Here is a 6742-nt window from a genome sequence, read left to right on the forward strand (position 1 = left end):
GAGAAAGGGAGAAAAAACAGCACAGAAAAATCAATCTACATTTCATTCAGTGACAGCCTTACAGGCAGTTAAAGGCACTTGACATAAGACTCGCATGATGATAGATATAAAACTACCAGCAGCTATCCTACAATTAAATAAATTAAAGACATCTCAGAATTCTTCACTATCTTATCCTACTGGGGGGGGGGAGAGGGAGGGAGAGATAAATTATGCTGAAAGTCCCAAGGCTGATGCTTAAAACAGCTAATAGAAATGTTGCTAAACGTGGAAAAAAGCCAGTTTTCATACTAGTTTTGATTGAGACAAGTTGGTCAATAAATTTCCTCTCTCACTTTTTTCCCCTTCTCACGATGATGTCCCAGCAATGTGACAGCAGTAATACATATGAACAGTAAACCACATGGGAGATATGATTTAACATGGAATTTTTCATACTCAAGGAAGCAGAAGACATTGACACTATCCATATAGAGTTACTAATCAAAATTACCATATGCATTCTTAGGCTACAGAACAGCTTGATTTACTCATGGATTCAGGCTTATCCTGTCCTGGATAGAATCTTTCCTTCCTATAGAGTAAAGATTTTTTTGGAAGCACCCAACTAGAAAATGTAGTGAAAATGCCTGAAGAAACCCCATGGAAATACAAAGTGAAACATTTCAAAACAAAAATAAAACAGCAGCTCAATTAAAATGTGTAATTTCTCCACATAAAGGCAATTTGTGGAAAAACGTTTCTTTTGTACTCATGGCTGCATGGTGCAGTGAGAAAACAAAATTCTGCTGCATCCCTTAAATGCTGATGTGTATTAAAGGATAAGAGCCCTTCAGCCATTATATTTCACCCTGATTTCTGCTCCTTATCATCCCAGTTCCTAAGGAGGACAAGGATCTCAGGGTGAAGGAAAAGCAAGGAAGGCCAGGTTTCACCCATTCAGTCTACTTCTCCTCCTCAGGAAAGCCGAGGGCAACTCTTCCTCAGCAAGTACTGCTGCTAGTCTGCCCTGGCCACAGCAGAAATCCACAAGGGTAGTTCATATGCTTAATTTAAAAGGGTAGTAATTTCTGGTTGTAAAATATCATGCAACTGAAGGCTCACAGTTACTTAAAAACCACAACTCCTTAGCCACTCACAAAAGCAAATAGAGACTCTGGCTTTAAGCCAGAACAATAAATATGTCCTGGATTTGGGTTTCTGCTGGAAGACTGAGGAACATACGGAGAGGCAGACAATAGTTTGATTATTTTTCTGTTGAAACTGTGAATGCTTTTGCTTATGTGTTTATGATGGCCTACACACTGTGGAGTTAGCACCAAAAAAAAAGGCATGCACCAACCAGGCTTCCGACTTCTGATGCACAGACACCTAAGATCTGGTCACTTTTGGGCTAAAAGAAACATCAGGCACAGGAAAGAGTACATATTAGCCTAGTGGAAGCAGAGTTTGAACACAGCACTGCAAAAATTTGGAGAAGCAAGTTTAGGGAAGAGGGGGACGTGGAAACAAACTGGGAAGGTAACTGGCCTGCAAGACAAAAATGGTAGAATAAGCCGGTCATTTTAAAGTGTGGAGTGGGGGTTTAAGATATGGCCAGAGACTACAGGAGCATGCTACTTAATCTTAAATGAAACACTAAATTATAATAAACATTTATCCTCCGCTACAATTTATCATTAAAGCCATAGCAAGCTGGGTGGGAATGTGCTTTTGTGATTAAGGTTGCAAAGGAAATTACTGGAGGAAAAAGAGAGAAACATCTCATTGTGACATGGGTCAAGGAAGTCCCAGTCCCCTCTTCGTTTACCACCAAGCCCTGCAAGGAAGAGCTCAGAGATGGGTTGTGGCTTCGGCTTCTTCCAGATGCTCATGCAGGGAGCAATGCAGGAGGGATGGCTGAGGGAGAGCTCACAACAAACTTGTCACCACGCAACTCCTTTTCTGGGAACTAAATAAACACTCCTGGTATATATTAAGGATGTTTTCAGGGCATGCACTTACTAGCCTTGCTTCCCCACACATTTAGAAGGACTGAATTAACAACTCATTTGGGGACGGAGGCTACGTAACTAAGAAAGACATTACAGCTCAGTCTCTTTTTCTTATCATGCAAGTCTCAGAAGGCTTTTGGAAGAAAGGAGACATTCTCTTTTTCATGTCTGTTAAAGCACAAATGGAGTTTGTTTTGTTTTCCTTAGAATTTGGATATCTTTGATTATTCTCTTAGCTTGACATGAAATGGTAATCGCACAGCAGCATGAAGGAAATGGGCATTTTCTGTTCAGACAGAGACTGAGTAGCATGAGCTGCAGCAGCCATACCCCTATCTCCACTAATATCATATTCTTTAGCCACATGTGTCCACACCAAACAGCAACAGATGGTGCTGACAAATTTAAATCCCTCAAGGCAGACATAACAAGTGTCTAAGAAACACACCTGGACAGAAATAAATATTTAAAACTACAAAAACATTTCAGCACAGAAGTGTACTACTTTGTAGTATACAAAAGCAGAGATTAACAAATAGCAATTCCTACTTTAGCAAGCACTTACACTTTGCCTCCTGCTCACTTGCTACTGCATACTATGTGGAAGGGATGATAAATGAGACCTGTACCACCATCATGAATATTCATGTTCCCAAAAGAGATCATTGCTTCTGGTTTTTTTCTTTAGGAGAATTACTCTTCCTTGATGCTAACATCCAAGAAATCATTGCAGGGAATGGTAATTTCAACACTTCTTTAGGATGAGAAGGACCACAGACTAAAACTGCTCAACTTCTGATACACCAAGGAAGTTGATGAGGTTTAGTATAACACCACAGAGGGCACAGAACAGCCCTTGATTGGACACTGAAGTTTAATTCCAGCATTATCATCTTTCTTTTGTTCACTGAAGCCCCAGACAGGAAATACATGAAGGTTTTTCAATATAGGATATCTTAAGACCTCACTCCTCTAATGAAGAGTTGCATGGAGGCAAGTTTTCCATAACTTACCTTGCATGACAGCAAAATATGTATATGGACACTTACATCTGTAATTGAAAGATAAGCCCAGAGTTAATGGCATAGCCACCAAGGTGACCCAAGGGGCCTCTGACAACGCAATTAAAGTAGATTTGTAAGAAAGGAACATGAAGTCATTGTGACAATCTAGGAGAGAAATATTAGCTAGCTGCAGATGATACATGTTGAAAAACAGAAACCCTATTGTTTTGAGTCAGCTCATCACTGCCAGAGGGCAGCTGAAATATTCACTCAGCAAACACAGAGTGTTTTATAAAATTAGCTAAAAGGAGACTTTTTGCTGAGGGAAATAAACCAGAAATGGTTTGGAGAGATTTCTGAGAAAAAGCGTCCAACAGCAGGTAATTAGAAAGACTGGGACTGAAGAGGGGATTACTCAAAAGGCAAGGGAGATTAAACAAGTTTTCTTGTCAGTTTATAAAAAGTCCCACTCCTATTTCATAAATTATTTCCTAAATCAGGTCCACCACACAAGTTTCACTCAGGAGCAGATGGTTCATCTGCTAGCCCTGATAACGTGGTAAGAAGTTGAGGCAGGAAGCCTAGCAAAGTACTCAGCCCTGCCTGATGGCTTTGCTCATAAAGTTTACAATGTTTTAAATTAAGGGATGTTTCATCTGTGGCTCATGACTTTCCAGTTTCTCTTGCAAAAGAATCCTCTCCAATTTCTAAACACAGGAAGGATTCCTGCAAGGCATCCACGAGTTCTGAAGCTTTTTGTCTCTCATAAGCCTATAATGAGGTGGATTTGTGAAATTGAAGGTTTGACAAGTCCCAGAGCGCGAGATGTATTTCCCATTTCATTTTGGTGGTCACCACAAGCTCCAATCTAGGGATGACTTGGAAAGGCTTGTGAATTTCATGCTTTCTTTTTGCTAAAACCATGTTTCCGATATACCTTCAATGATGAACATACACAAATGTATTTCTGAGTGTATTTGCAGGTGGTATTTCTCTTTCGAGTATCAAGTGCATTAGACTCAGCAGTGAACCTCACTTCTTGGATGACATCTCAACAAAGAGCTTGGAAAAATAAATAGCTTGCTTTCTACTGAGGAGGGAATAATGTATTTTCAATTTTGACATCCTTCCTGTTTTCGATCCCTTCAGAAAGGAAAAGAGATAGGCTACTGGAACTGAGAGATACGGGATCCATATGAAAAGTTTGCAATGAGCACCATTTTGATTTGTTACTCTGCACTGCTCTTACTTATTTTACTTTAAGTAATCAAGCCATTTTTTATGGGATATATTTGGCAGAAATTGGTAAAAGTAGCAATTACAAAAATTGGTAAAAAGAGCGTCAAAATTCATGTATAAATGACTGACAAAGGCAATACCATGCATTCTTGGCAACCCACTGGGTTTTATTGTAACTGGTTACTCCCCTCACCTGCTTTTGATGAAGACAGAACAATAATAGTTTGTTCTCTGGTGAAAGAGAACTGAAAGATGATGAACTTGCTGCCAGGAATAAATCACCTATTTTTGTATTACTTTGTCCTCCCCATATTTTTGCATAGAGAAAGAATCTAAAAGATTTTACTGTATGTTGTGACATAACAGAGGCTTGTACAGGGCTTTGATTTTCCAACAATGCAGCATTACCATACTTTCCAGTCACATTCATTCAACAAAGAATTTCTTTAGTATGGACTGTAGACAGATTGATATTGAGCAGCAGGTATCATCAAGCATAGACAGTGGTAATTCTGCATATTTTATATACACTGAGAACCCTCAGGACAGTTTGAGCTGGAATCGGCAGAGTTTCCTGTCAGGTGAGTGATACATGGTGATAACTCAGCTTTTGCAGCTATTTTACCCTCTATATATATTTCAGGATGGTATTTACAGGACCATAAAAGTAAGCTACATGAAGCTGGGATGTTTCATAACATATAATTATTTCCAGGATCAAATCCTATGACTTGGAGGAATGCAAGAGAAGCACAAGCTCATTGACAAAAGACCTGCAAATGTTTCTGTATTTGCAGTCAAGAAGCTCTCTTAGGAGGGGGGAAAAAAAGGCAAGTAAAAAATTAAAATCTCTTGCAGAACAGAAACATCACTCGCAAATGTTTCACCTAGTGCAAATCAAATCAAGTAATGTACATGAAGAATAAACATATTTAGAGGGAAGACAAATGAATGAACAGAGTATCTTGACTAGCAATTAGTTTCTGTGCCCAAGTACCATCAGTGAAAAATTGATGAGCAAGGTAACCTTTGGCTGCACTTTAGCAAGTTCTTCATTAGTTTTCTGGCTTTCCTTTTCAAATGTTTTATTTCATCACAGACACACTGAGAAAAATAATCCATCCAGCTTGCACCACCAACGTATACCATGCTGTGCTATCAGCCGATGTTCTTCTAACTGAAAATGGTACCTTTTCCTCCAAGCCTGTCTTCCAACAAGAGAAGACAAAGGAAGAAAAAGTTTTCTTCCCTTCTTTTCACAGATGAGAAAACCAGATCACTCGGATTAAATAACTGAAGGTCATCCTGGAGGGCAATGGTTTTGAATTGAATCAGTTTGAATAGAAATCAGTAACAAACTTATTTGTGCCTTTGGAAATTCCTCTTGACATGCCTAGAAATAGAGGAGGGACATTCAAGTTCCTGGGGGGATAAAAGGTGATGAGACAATTGGAGTTGTCAGATGAAGCTAGGTACGCTATGATATTATCCGTTGGTAGACTGCTCCAGTCTGTAATTGGTTGAGAGGCCTCCTTTGAACATTTGTCTGACATTAGTGCTACTCAAGGCACTGAAGTGTAAGTGCTCATCGATGGGAATGTACATGCCCTGTTTGTTAATGTTCTGCACAAGAGAATTATCCGGGAGAATAGGGAATGTTATAGATCTGTCATTCGTATACAACCTAGAATTTAATTTAAGCTTTACTTCAGACATTTTCTTTCCACATATTTTCTTCTTCATTTCACTTCTGTTGTATCATGTATCTCTATTTCTTACAGATTTGTGCTGCTGAGCCAAACTATAATGATGAAAGCTGCAAAGGAATGCAATGTTCTTTGGCATTATTGCACTACCTGCAGCACTACTTTGAAATAAAATGTCACAATTCAAGGTATGATGGAGTGACTTTTCAGTTACTGAAGTCCTTTAAAAGAGTGGGTCTGATCTATTTCTTTAATTCCTCCAGGAAAAAATGGTCATAGGTGATGGGCAACAGCACATTGGAGGAAGCAGAGATAGAGGATTAAGAGCCAATCCCAGTGCATGGAGAGTCAGCCATCACAACTGGAACAAGCTGGGGTGCAAGAAAGGCAGCCTCAGTGACAGACGCAATGTGTGCCTCTCCCAGCTAAATTCTAGCCTGAATTTTATGGAATATAAAACTGTTCCTCACTGGTCAACAGGGGAACTGCAAGTAAATACATCTGCTATGCTGTACTGGGTAGTGTAGGGCATCTTTTGCTATTTAGGATTAAGAAATGGTCAGACTGCTGAAGTGTTCAGCACATATTTATAGCCTTGCTTCAAAGTCCAAGTTTTAACATTCTTTTCAGTCTTTACTGCATAATCTTCTGCCCTCCATTCAAAAACTGCCTCAGAGAAAAGCAAGTATGGTTATATAGTTGCAATATATTTTGAATTGTCTTCTGCTCTTGGATTCAAACCAGCAGTAAAATGCACTCCGGGAGGAGAGCTGAGGAGTACTTAATTAGGGCAAGAATG

General features: G+C 39.4%; 1 protein-coding gene across 1 annotated transcript in view; it reads right to left on the bottom strand.

Moving 5' to 3' along the window:
* SDK1 (sidekick cell adhesion molecule 1) overlaps positions 1-6742 on the bottom strand; it is a gene marked incomplete at its 5' end in the record, with an annotated part of 138888 nt that overhangs the window by 125310 nt on the left and 6836 nt on the right. The window lies entirely within an intron of this gene.

The sequence above is a fragment of the Nestor notabilis genome, unplaced genomic scaffold (assembly GCF_000696875.1).
Source record: "Nestor notabilis isolate BGI_N333 unplaced genomic scaffold, ASM69687v1 scaffold3057, whole genome shotgun sequence".
Taxonomy (NCBI): Eukaryota; Metazoa; Chordata; class Aves; order Psittaciformes; family Psittacidae; genus Nestor; species Nestor notabilis.